This window comes from Chrysochloris asiatica, unplaced genomic scaffold (genome assembly GCF_000296735.1).
Source record: "Chrysochloris asiatica unplaced genomic scaffold, ChrAsi1.0 scaffold00011, whole genome shotgun sequence".
Taxonomy (NCBI): Eukaryota; Metazoa; Chordata; class Mammalia; order Afrosoricida; family Chrysochloridae; genus Chrysochloris; species Chrysochloris asiatica.
Window position 1 is genome coordinate 7,314,423 of NW_006408529.1, and position 14,252 is coordinate 7,328,674.

A 14,252-nucleotide genomic window follows, 5' to 3' on the forward strand; every position below is an offset into this window, starting at 1 on the left:
TTTTTTTTTTTTTTTTCTTTTAGGATTTTGTATATGTCTCCCCATTGTGTTCTTGTCTGCATGTGTTTTGCTGAGAAGTCAGAGATTAATCTGATTTGTTTGCTTTTGTAAGTAACACTTCTCTTTACCCTGGCAACTGTTAGGATTCTCTCCTTGTCTTTGATTTTGAAGAGTTTGCTTATTATATGTCTTGGTGATTTCTTTTTGGGGTCTATCTTTCCTGGGGTATGTTCGAATTCTTGAATGTTTATTTTCTCATCTTTTAAGATATTAGGGAAATTTTCTTCCTGAAGCTCTTCAACAATCTCCTCTGCAGACTTCTCTGATTCTTCCTGTTCCGGAATGCCAATACTTCTTAAGTTGTTCCTCTTCATGATTTCCAGCATGAATCTTAGACTGTCTTCATATTTTTTCATCCTCTTTTTCTGCTTGCTCTTCTATCTTAGCAGTATTGAGAGATTTGTCTTCCAGCTCGCTAGTTTTGGCTTCCATCTCTTCTATTCTTCTCCTTTCCCCTTTCATTGTATTGTCCATTGCTGATATTTTATTATTAATCATCTGGACCTCTTTGTGCAGGTTTCAAATTGTTTCCAATGCTGTTTCAATCTTGTTTGATTACTCTTTTAGTACTTTCTGGACTTCTTCCTTATTTTCCTCCAACACTTTTCGGAGCATTTGAATTTGTTTCCATATCATTCTTTTGACTCCCTTCTCAGGCAAGTCCAAAACCTGCTCTTCTTCTTCTGGGGAGCCTTTGTCTGTCTTCAGCTCATTTGTCTCAGTTACTGTTTTCTATTTTTGGACATGTTTTGAGATCTTTTGTTGTGGTTTTTTTGGGGGTTTTTTTTTTGGTGTTTTTTTTTTTGTCATTCCCAGTAGTTATGTGGGTTTTTTAATGCTTAAATGTTTGTTTGTTATTGTTTCATTAAGCTTGCTGGGTGTCTCCTGGTGGATATGATCATGAGATAGGCTTCTCTTTTCATATGCAATGCTTAGCAGCTGTTATTAACACTTGTCTCAATGGTGGAATATTATGGGGTATGCTTGTAGCTTGGCTATATGGCCATGATTGCTGTCTCTTGTTGGCTATAATATAGGGAGAAAAAGCTCCCACCTTCAGGACAAATGAGTTATCAAAAGAACCAAAAGCAGAAGCAATATAAAAGCAGAGACAAAAACCACCACTTTGAAATGAAATTAAAACTGTGTCTGACTGTTCAGTCACCTTGCTACACAAATAGTGTGTGTGCACTGTAGAAGCCTCCAGCTTTGGGTGGAGGTGTCTGCTCGCTCAGACCCCTCCTGTAGTCACCACCGTAGAAGTGTGCAGATAGATATTGAGAAGTTAATGAGGGAAAGATTGTCTACTATTTTTGTCTTTGAAGGTCATTTCAGCATCTGCGTGTGCACAGCATAATTCTTGAAATAGTTGAGTCCTTTTATGTTGGAGTTTTACAGATTGTTCATATGATTTGTCTGTCTGAGTTTACAGGCCTACTTTTTTCTTGCTAGAGATGTCAGAGTAAAGGGTCCTGCACAAGTTAATTTTAGGGCTGCAACCCCGAGGCTGATGTCATAAACAGTCAGCAAGCTCTTTTTCTCTGGGTCGTGGGAAAACAGGGCTCAGCACTGGACTATTTTGGGGGGTGTGCTCACCCACCTGCCTGAAAGCGTCCAGGCTGAGCAAAGAAGGCACGGCAAGGAAGAGGTGGAAAAAATGTGTAGAATCCCCCACACCTCTTTTTGCAAATATCCCTGCACAACTTTTAGCACCAGTTTCCTGTGCCCATCTGGCTGTAGTCCCACCCTCTGAATGCTTCCCGGGTGGTTGGCTGCAGAGGAAGTCCTGTCTTGAGTGAGTAACAAATCGCAGTATTTTCCTTTATATCATAATTTTTCCACTTGTGTGTGCAGGAAACTGATGCCCTGCACCTTATGCTAGATCCAGAGCTCTGGTGTTGTTCAGTGAATGCAGTTTCTCTGGGTTTTCAATCCCTCCCCCACGGAGACTTTCCTACCTGGATGTCTTTGCCACCACCAAAAAACACAAGGCAAGGATACTAGAATTTGCCAAGGGAAATAGTCTTCTTCTTATCCTTTTGTGATGGATGCAGCCCTTGGTGGGATCCTGAGCCCCACGCAGAATTTTCTGACGTGGAATATTTCCACTTGAAAGACAAGCAGATCAACCTGGAATAGTTGGAGGAACAGAAGATACTTCTTAAAAGAAAGACCAGCTAAATAAATTAAAAAGAGGTCTCTTTGACTGCTACAATATCAAGCAAGCTATCTGCATTGGAGCCATCAAGGCAAGAAAAGAGAGGTGACTCAACTGATGAAGTAATCATTGGACAATATCACTGATATCACATGCAAGTAAAATTTTGCTAAAGATAATTTAAAAATGACTACAATAACACATTAAAACTGAAGTGCAAGAAGTTCAAGCCAGATTCAGATGATGCAGTGGAACGAGCGGTATAGTTGCTGACATCAGATGGATCTTTGCTGAGAATACCAAAAAGATGTTTACCTGTGTTTGATTGTGTGGATCTTGACAAGCTATGGATAACATGGCAGAGAATGAGTATTACTGAACACTTCAATGTGCTAATGAGGACCCTATACTCATATGAAGATGCAGATGTTCAAATAGAACAAGGGAACACTGATTGGTTTAAAATTAGGAAAGGTGTGCACCATGGTTGTATTATTTCACCATATTTAATTTTTTTCATCATACATAAAGTGTATGCTGAAAAAACAATTTTGGAAACTGGCTTATATGAAGAAAAACATGGCATCAAGAGAAGACTCATTAACAACCTGTGCTATGATACAGATACGACAAAGATAATACAACCTTGCACGCTGAAAGCAAAGAGGACTTAAAATACTGATGAAGATCAAAGACTACAGCCTTTGGTATGGGTTGAATCTCAATATAAAGAAAAAAAAAAAATTCTCACCACTAGACCAGTAAATAATATCAAGATGAATGAAAAAAAAAAAAAATTTGAAGTTGTCAGAGACTTCATTTTGCTCAGATAAACCATCAGCACTCACGGAAACAACAGTCAATAAATCAAATCTACATATTGCATTATGCAAATATGTTGCATAAGACCTCTTTAAACTGTTCAAAAGCAAAGATGGCAGTTTGAGGACTAAGGTGCACCTGAACCTATGCTATTTTGAGTATTTTATATTCTTGTGAAAGTTGAACAATGAATAAAGAAGAATTGATGAATTTGAGTTTTTGTATTGGATGAGAACATTAAAAGTACCATGGACCATCAAAAGAAGAAACAAATCAGTGTTCAAAGAAATACAACTAGAATACTCCATAGGAGTCATGATGTCCAGACTTCCTCTCTCATACTTCAGACATATGATCAGATGATTCAGTACCTCTGAAAGGACATCATGTTTGGTACAGTAGAAGGTCAATGAAAAAGAAGAAGACACCCAATGAAATGAATTGTCACACTGACAGTAGCAATGGGCTCAAGCATAGTAATGATTGTGAAGTTGGCTCAGGACTGGATAGTATTTCATTCTATTGAGAGAGAGAGACTCCTGGTGTGGCACTGTAGGATCAGCAATGAACTTCAAACCACAAGGAAGACTATTCAAATCCACCAGTTGCTGTTCACATGCATATAAGGTGATTGACAATATTCATGGCTTGGGTCAGACTCACCTTAATCCTCAAAGTAACATTTTGCTCTTGAAAATAAAAGAAGAACTTTCAGCAGGTTTGCCTACTGCAATACATCTTTTCCTGATTCCATGAGAGTTGATTGTGTACTTAAGCAAATGAAGTTTTGACAACTTTAGTCTTTTCACTGCTTATTATCATGTTATTTGTTGTTCAAGTTGTCAGCATTTATATATAAATATATTGAGGTGCAAGACATACTGATGGCTGTAGTCTTATATAGCCTTCAGTAAATATTTCAAGTTCCCTTCATTTTTTGAAAGAAAGGTGTGTCATTTGCATATTGCATGTTGTTAGTGAATTTTCCTCCAATTCTGATGCCATGATCTTCTACATATACTCCACTATACAGACTGATTAAGAATGTTGGAAAACTTTATTAATTTTAAATCATTCAATATCTCCTTATTGTCTTTGAACTACTGCCTCTAGAACAATATACAGATTCCTCATGAGGACAATTAAGCGTTCTGAAATATCTATTTGCTGCAGGGTTATCTAAACTTTGTTGTTATCCACAGAATGTAATGCCTTTGCACAGTCAATAAAACACAAGCAAAAATCAGTCTGGTGCCCTCTGTTTTTGTCCAAGATCCATCTGATACTAGCAATGATATCTTCATTTCCATGTCCTCTTCTAAATCCAGCTTGAAATTCTGGCAGCTCCCTGTTTATGTACTGCTACAACTGTGTTTAACTTATCTTCAACAAAATTTTTCCTTCATTTGATATAAATAATATTGTTTAATGACTTCTAAATTTGATTGGGCTGCCATTGTTTGAAACTGGGCCAAATGCAGATCTCTTCGAATACATATTCTAAATTTCATGGCATAGACAAGTGAATGTCTCTTTCATTGCACTATTTTGTTGAAACTTTTCAATATGTATTTCATCATTGCTGAAACATTGTTTTACACCAATGCTTTCAGTGCAGCATTCATTATTGCTTTTAACACCACCGTTTTTTTAACAAATGCTGCCTCTTGAAAAGATATAACATTGACAAATTATTTTTGCTGTAACTCTGTTTATTTTTTCAAATTTCTTATGTTTCCTGTGTAATTAATTTCCATTGTTGTTAGGTGCCATTGAGTCAGTACCAACTCATAGCGACGTTATGTGCAGCAGAACAAAATACTGCCCTATCCTGGGCCAACCTCACTATCGTTGCAACACTTGAGCCCATTGATGCTGTCACCTTACCAATCCATCTTGCTGGGGGTACTGCTCTTTTTCTCTGACTCTCCACCCTACCAAACATGATATCCTTCTCCAGCGAATGGTCCCTCCTGACAATATGTCCAAACTATGAGAGATGAAGTTTGGCCATCTTGGCCTCCAAGGAGCACTATGCCTTCTTCCAACACAGGTCTGTTGGTTCTTTTGGCAGCCCATGGCACTTTCAATATTCTCCTCTAACACCATAACTCAAAAGCATCAGTTCTTCTACGGTCTTCCTTATTCACTGTCCAGCTATTTCGCATGCATATGAGGTTAATGAAAATGCCATGGCTTGGGTCAGGCGCACCTCAGACTTCATGCTGACATCTTTGCTCTTCAACACTTTAAAAAGGTCTTGTGCAGCAGATTTGTCTAATGCAATACATCGTTTGATTTCTTGACTGCTGCTTCCATGAGTGTTAATCATTGACCAAAGAAGAATGAAGTACTTGACAATTTCAATCTTTTCTCCACTGATAAGAATGTTGTTTATTGGTCCAGTGGTGAGGATTTTTGTTTTCTTGACATTGAAATGAAATTTATTCTGAAGGCTGTGCCCTTACATCTTCATAAGTAAATATTTTAAGTCTTGTTCACTTTCAAAAAGTGAGGTTGTATCATCTGCATATTGCAGGTTGTTAATGAGTCTTCCACCAATCTTGATGCCATGTTTTTCTTCATAGAATCCAGTTTATCAGATTATTTGCCCAGCCTACAGGTTGAATAAATATGGTGAAATAATACAACCTTGTCGCACAGCTTTCTTAATTTTAAAACATTCATTGTTCCTATGTTCTGTTCAAACAACTACCTCTTGTCCCAGGTACAGATTTCTCATGAGCATAATTAAGTGTTCTGGAATACTCATACTTCACAATGTTGTCCATAGCTTCTTATGATCTACACAATTGAAAGCATTTATGTAGTCAATAAAACACAAGTAAACATCTTTCTAATATTCTCTGGTTTCAGCCAAGATCCATTGGACATCAGAAATAATATCCTTTGTTCCACGGCCTCTTCTGAATCTGGCTTGAACCTCTGGAAGTTCTCCGTCAATGTATGCTTGCAGCTCTTTCTGTGTTACTTTTAGTAAAACTTTACTCTCATGGGATATTAAAGATATTGTCCGATGATTTCTGCATTCCATTGGCTTACCTCTCTTTGGAATGGGCAAAAATATGCATCTCTTCCAACTAGTTAGCCAGTTAGTTGACTTCCAAATTTCTTGGCACAGATGAGTGAGTGCCTCCTGTGCTGCCTCACTTTCTTGAAAGATTTCAATTTTTTTTTTCCAGCATACTTTAATTTCTTCCTCATTGGCTATGATGGTTAATGCATGAAATTGAAAAATAGTCGTAAGTGAATAATCAAATAATTTAAATTCATTAATCTACATTCTAGGGCCACAGATATTATGCTTTCAAAGTGCAATGCTTTGTACTTCAACGTAGATCTTGAAATATTCTTTTTGACAACGTATTTAACATTCCCAGGTTAGTAAACTATGTGACTGTCCATTCCCAAAGGGTCAATAACTGTATATTTCTACTCACTAATGTGTAGGATATAGATGTTTATTCATCCCATTTCATTTTTTGTGACTTCCAATTTTCCTAAATTCATGTTTTTTACATTTAACATTTTGATTATAAATTGAAGTTACAGCTTTTTCTTATTTTTGAGTCATGCCCCATTAGCAATTGAATATACTGCATGCTTTGCTCCATTCACATGATTAATATTGACTTTACTTTGAGGAGGCAGTTTTTCCCAAGTTGAATTTTGTATGCCTTCTATCAGTGATGCTCATCTTTCAGCACTATATCAGACACTGCTGCTGTTCAGAGGTTTTCAATTACTAATTTTTCAGATGTGGTTTATCTGTTCTTTCTTTCTAGTTTACCTTAGTCTGGAAGCTCTTCTGAAATCTGTCCATCATGGGTGACAGTGCTGGCTATTGAAAGACTGTTGGAAGAGCATCCAGCATCACAGCAACATGAAGGCCAACACAGTAAAACACTGAAAGACAAGTGGTGGAAAGCATCACTATCGTTCAGTGCCATCGAGTTGGTTTTAACTCATAGAGATACTCTATAAGGTTTACAAGGAACAGTTGATGAGTTTGAAATGCCAACCTTGTCGTTAGAATTCCAGTGCTGATCATACAGCATCATACCAGGAAAACAACCTGAGTTATCACAAAATAAGTATGTAAAAGGAAGAAGAAACTAAAAAGAATAATTACTAATAAAATTTCAAGAACCTTACTAAAATATTCAAGGCTCAGAAATTCTAAAGGAGACTTTTACCAAATCTTTAAAGAACAAATCATTGCAATGCTAACTATACTGTTACAAAGAATAGAGGAAGGCATCTCTAAAAATTTTAGGTAATGATTAAGCACCCAGGTACTAACTGAAAGCAGCCCACCCACCAACCACTCAATGGGCAAAACATGTGATAGTCAGCTTCTATAAAGGTTTACAGATTTGAATACCCAATGGGACAATTCTGCCCTGTTTCATTGGGTTACTGTGAGTTGAAATATATTCAACAACAATAGGAGTGAGCAGTAGGGAATACCATTGATAACTAAATTTGAAAACACTATACATGCACAGACAATAAAACTATAGTGTGTCTTTTTCTTTAGAATGTGAAATTAAACAACAACAACAACCAAATTGGCACACAGAAAGTCCTATCATGGGGGAAAAATAACAATAAAGCCAATATCATGACTAAAGTTTATTTTTCAAGACATGCAAGAAAGGCTTGATACTATAGTAGACTTTGCTGTAACTCATAAATGAAAATGTCCAAGAAACAAGACATGTAATCATCTTAGTCAAAACACATTTTAAAAAATTAACACTTTCTTATAAAATAATAATAATACAACAGTGAAATTGGTAGATTCTTCCTTAGCAAATATTTATATGCCTACATCTATTGTTTCTCTGCTATTCATAAGGTTTTCAGTGACTAAATATTTGGAAGTAGTTCGTCACTCCTTCTTCCAAGTCTGTCTTGGTATGGAAGGTCATCTGAAACTTGTCCACAAATGGGTGGCCCTGCTGATATTTAATGTACCGGTGGCATAGATTTCAGAATCACAGTAACTCACAAGTCACCACAGTACAGGAATCTATACCTGGAACAAGAGGCAGTTGTTCGAACAGAACATGGGAACACTGAATGGTTTAAAATAAGAAAGGTGTATGACAAGGTTGTGTTCTTTCACCATATTTATTCAACATGTATGTTCAGCAAATAATCCAAGAAGTGGGTTATATGAAGAAAAACATAGCATCAGGATTGGAGGAGGACTCATAAACAATCTGCGATATGCAGATGATATGATCTTATTTGTTGTAAATGAAGAGGACTTAAAACATTTACTGATGAAGATCAAAGAACACAGCCTTCAGTGTGGATTACATCTCAATGTAAAGAAAACAAAGTTTCTCCCCACTGGACCAATAAACAACATTCTTATCAATGGAGAAAAGATTGAAGTTGTCAAGGATTTTCCAAAAGCAAAGCATCATTGCTACTTTTATAGATGTTTCTTGTATATCTCAGTCAGTTGAAAATCTTTGACGATTTCAGCTTTTTATCCATTAATCAAAATATTGTTTATTGATTCAGTTGTAAAGATTTTTCCTTTCTTTAGGCAAGATGCAATCTATACTGAAATTTAAAGTCTTTAATCTTCGCCATTAAGAGTTTTGAGTACTCTTTGCTTTTAGCAAGCATATTAAGTAGCTAATATATATTCAGACATTAATTATAAGTAGTTCTAAATTTGAACAGTTAAAATATTCATGGATTTCAATTACTATGGTTTAGTTAAATAAAACTATATCTATCAACAACATGACTCAAATTCCAGTGCCATGATATATTAAATGTTAGTAATTGCATCAAGTGCAAACTTCCATTCTAATTCTTCTGTCTTCTTCATTCTAAATATGACGACATAAATAACCAATGTAAATCAGAATAAATGAACAATCACATCACATCTTTCAATAGCTGTTGATGTATCTGTTATTCACTTGATGTACAAATAGCCAAGAATGTAGTTGTATTGTCTTCTTGTCTTCTAATAATAAATCCACATGTTTATTTTAACAAAATAGATACTTGAAATAATCAACAATAATAAAATTAGCAAGAAGAAATGGAAAGATAATTATGAAAGCAAAATTCTAACCAAATATAAATGAACTGCTGACATTTGAGTGACACTATATATGTAGACATTGTCAGTAGTCATTTCAAGAGTTAAAATATCATAAAACAAACAAACAAACAAAAACAATGGCATTGAAGGAAAAAGTCCACTTTTTACTGAAGCATTGGTGAAAAGTAAAGCCCCTGGAATAGATGAAATACAAATTGAAGTATTTCAACAAACTGATACTGCAATAGAGACACTAACCCATATATGCTAAGAAATTAAGAAGACCGCTACCTGGCCAACTGATTGGAGGAGAAACGTATCTGTGCCCATTCTAAACAAAGATGGCCCAGTGAAATTCCGAAATCATCATGCAATATCATTAATATCTCATGCAAGTAAAATTCTGAAGATAATTGAAAAATAATTGCAGCAGTACATCTCCAGGGAGCTGCCAGAAATTCAAGCCAGATTCAGAAGAGAACTTGGAATGAGGAATATCATTGATGAAGTAAGATGGGTCTTGACGCAAAGTAAAGTAGACCACAAAGATGTTTATTTGTACTTTGCTGAATAATGCTAAAGTTTTTCCATTTTGTGGATCATAATAAACTATGAATAATATTATAAAGAATGGATATTCCAGAACACTAAATTCTGCTAATGAGGAACCTGTACATAGACCAAGAAGCAGCTGTTCAAATAGAACGAGGAGATTCTGAATGGTTTAAAATTAGTAAAGTTGTGTGCCAAGGCTGTATCTTCCCATCATATTTATTCAATCTGAGTTCTGGTGTGACGCTGTAGGATAAAAACTAAAGTGGTACATGAAAGGTCAGCAATTTGAACCCATGAGACACAACTTTGAAATGTTATGCAGAGTTGTTAGGTGATAACGCAATGTCACCTAACAACATGCTGAGCAAATAATTTGAGAAACTGGATTACATGTAGAAGACTGTGGCATCAGGGGAACAGGAAGACTCATTAACAATCTGTGATATGCAGATAACACACCCTTGTTTATTGGCTGCAAAGAAGACTTGAATTACTGATGAAGATCAAAGACTACAACTTAAAGTATGGATTTTGACTCAATATAAAGAAAATGAAAATCCTCAAAACTTGACCAAAAATAACATCATAATAAACAGAGAAAATATTGAAACTGAATTGAGATTTAATTTTGCTTGGATCCACAATCAATGACCATGGAAGCAATAGTCAAGATATAAAATGACCTATTTGCATTAGGTAAATCTGCTGCAAAATAACTTTTCAATGTGTTAACGAGGAAAGATGTCACTTTGAGAACTATGGTGCACCTGATCCAAGACAAAGTATGTTCAGTCACCTCACATATAGGTGAAAGTTGGACAATGGATTATGAAAACTAGAAGAATTGATGCAAATAACTTATGGTGTTATGGAAGAATATTGGAAATACCACGGTTGGCCAGAGAACAAACACATGTGTCTTGGAAGAAGTACTGCCAGAATGCTGCTTAGAAGATAGGATGGTGAAGCTTTATCTCCCTCATTTTGGATATGTTGTCAGGAGGAACTATTCCATGGAGAAGGGATCATACCTGGTTAAAATTGAGGGGCTGTGAAAATGGTTTGACATTGTGGCAACACCAGTGGCTCAAACATAACATCAATGAGCTGGCACAGGATTGTGTATTGTTTCCTTCTGTTGTACATAGGGTCACTATGAGTCAGAAATGACAGCACCTAACAACAGCAACAATAACAACATCACTTAAAGCAAGAATTTTCTGTAGTCTTTAAAGATTCCGTGCTTATTCCTATTCATGTTAATGAGGCATGTAGGATAACCACTTGACTGCTAACTGCAGGTCAGCAGTTCAAACCAATCAGCCAATCTTCAGAAACACCATACAAAGTGGCTATTATTCAGAACTGACTCTATGGCACTTAACTTTAACAATAATAAGCTACTAATGAAATTTGTCTAAGTTGGTTTTGTTAGTACCATAGTAATCAAGTATTTCTCTGCCTCAAATACTGATCTAACAGAGTAAGTAACAGGACATTTCAGCTTCATTGTGGCAAAAGACTTTTATGGAGGGTCCTGGGAACCTAAATGTGGTTTATTGTTCTTTTAAAAAGTGTATATTCTTAATTCTATTGCCTTAAATATAAAGATTTTAGACTATGAAATTTAGACATATTCAGCATATCTTTATATTTCAAATATATTATATACAGTAAATGACATTTCTATTCCATAAGTAGAATTTCCAGGAATGTACAAAAGTAAGTTTTTTTGTTTCTTCCTGGTAAATTACTTTAGTTCAGTATTCTTCCAAAATCAATAATCCATGATTAAAATAACCTTTTACTTAAAGTGGTCTTTGTTTTATATAATTTTTTGTTTCATATTACTAATTTTTATTTAAGAAAATTATGAAAAATGTATTCATTCACTTCAATTACTAAGTATTTCTGTCACACAGACACATTTTCAGACACTAAATAAACCCTGGTTGCTCAGTGATTAATCATTCAGTTGCTAATTATAAGATTGACTGTTTGAACCCACCAGCTATTCCCTGGGAGAAAGATTTGCCAGGTTCCATAAAGATTGTTGTTGTTGCTGATTTTCTCACTCATCATGATCCTGTATAGAGTTTCTGTGGTTATAAAACATTGCAAGAGCAAAAAGGCTCATGTTTTTCCAAAGGAGCAGCTGGTATGTTTGAACTGCTGATTACAGCCTTAAAAACCTGATAGGATGGTTCTGCTCTGTCCAATAAGGATACTATGAGTCACAATCAACTGAAAGCATTTGGTGGGATTTTTCTTCTCAAGATTAAAAAAAGAATAAGACCAATTTTATGGCTCCAAGCAGCTTACTATCTATTGGTTGGTGCAAAAATGTTAGCAGCAATTCCAATAGATGTGTTGAGATTTAAGGTTAAATGGGTCATCAGTGCCAAGCAAAAGTTTGTGAATTTGACAGTGTACTTTATTGTATCTTGGATGTCAAGTTATCTAACAAAGTCTACATATCCAAACATACTACTTTGGGGCTATATTGTGAGTTGTGTTTGAATTTCACTGTAGTTTATTGTTTGTTTGTTTTTTACTATCAAGAAGTTAATGCCTTAGCAAAAGTAATTCAGCATCATACAGACAGGCATGAAACATTAAAGGAACTAGAGGCTCTAGGAAAAAAATGAGATCATCTTTCACATATTAAAGAAAGTGTTGAAGATAAGCTGGAATTGAGATGAAAACAGTTTCAAGTTCTTCTTAGTACCATCTTTGAACTTCAGCAAACATTGGAAGATGAAGAAATGTTCTCAGACGTAGAAGCTCAAGAAACAAGTATAGAAACAGTTTCTAAGCCATAGACAAGCTAATTACAGAGAATCTTGAACTAGCTATATGATTTTAGTGTTTAGAAATTCTTGTACTCTTGATATACTTAAAATATCTGCCATGAAATACTTTGGTTTTATGATTATTGCTCATTTTATTTGTATTTCTTCACACAAAAGAAAATAACTTCAGTATATATATATGGTTTTATTAAAGTTCCTTTTTAGTCTTAACCTTAAAAATTCAGAAGCAGCAGTCCAAAAATGGTGAATAAAGTGTTCTCAAACAGGATATAGCTGTGGACACTAATATTCTACTTATTTTTTTAACTAGTAACAGTGATTATTCATAAAATTAGTTGAAGATTATAAAAGGTGGTGTTTCTGGGATTTACAATAAGAAATAAGTCCACTAAGGAGATTGTTGCCACTTTTGAAGATGGAGTCCGTGTATAAGCTTCAGGAGGATAATGTACTTGTACAATTGTGTATAAAATGCTGTGGTATAGGCACACTATTCTGATAACATATTAAGGACGACTGGTATAAGAGATAATTATAGATGTTATGTCATCCCCCCACCACCACAAAAAAGAACAAAGAGAATAGCTATGGGATAAGAACATACTCAAAATAAGAATTAAAATAAAGAGTATAACATTTATTATATTGTTAAATTTGACCTGCATGGAATTAAATCTAAGTAAGATCATGACAAGCTCTGGAAAACACTTCAGAGAATGGGTATTCCACAACACTTAATTGTGATCACAAGGAACCTATATCTAGACAAAAGTCAGCTGTTCAAACAGAACAAGGGGACACATCATGGTTTAAAATTGTTGTAGTTAGGAGCCAAGGCTGTATTCTTTCACCATACTTATTCTTTCTTTATGCTGGCAAATAATTCAAGAAGCTCTACTATATGACGAAAAACATGGCTTCAGGACTCGAGGAAGACTCATTAACAACCTGTAAGATGCAGATAATACAATTTTACTTGATGAAAGCAAAGAATACTGAAAATACTTACTGATGAAGATCAAATACCACTGCCTTCAGTATGAGTTGCACCTCAACGTAAAGAAAACAAAAATCCTCACCACTGTACCAATACATAAATAACTTCATAATAAATGGAAGTAGCAGTCAAGAAATCAAACCACATACTCCTTTAGGCAAATTGGCAGCATAAGCCCTCTTTAAAGCATTCAAGAACAAAGATATCAGTTGAGCACTAAGGTACACCTGAACCAATCCATAATATTTTCAATAGTCTCATATGTATGCGAAAGTTAGACAGTGATTGAAGAAGACCTTAGAATAGTTGATGCATTTGGGTTACAGTGCTGGAAAAGAATTTTAAAAGTCTTGGAGGAAGTACAACCAGAACGCTCCTTATAAAACAGGATGGCAAGAATTTTTCTTTGATAATTCAGACATATTTTCAAAAGGGATCAGTCCCTGGAGAAGGACATATTTCTTGATAAAATGGATTGTCACAGATAACATGGAATGGCAGCAGCAGTGGGCTCAAGTGGAACAGTTGTGTGAATGGCACAGGACCCAGACAGTGTTTCATCCTTTTGTACCTAGGGTCTCTATAAGTTGAAACCAACTCAAAGGCACAAAGCAACAATTACAACATGTTTAAGAAAATTTTCCTTAATCTTTTAGAAACAAGATATGCAATATTAAATATCATTTTATTTACTTAAAATATATTTTAATGGTCAAACACTCAGGTTAACTGACTTTTAAAATAAAAAAT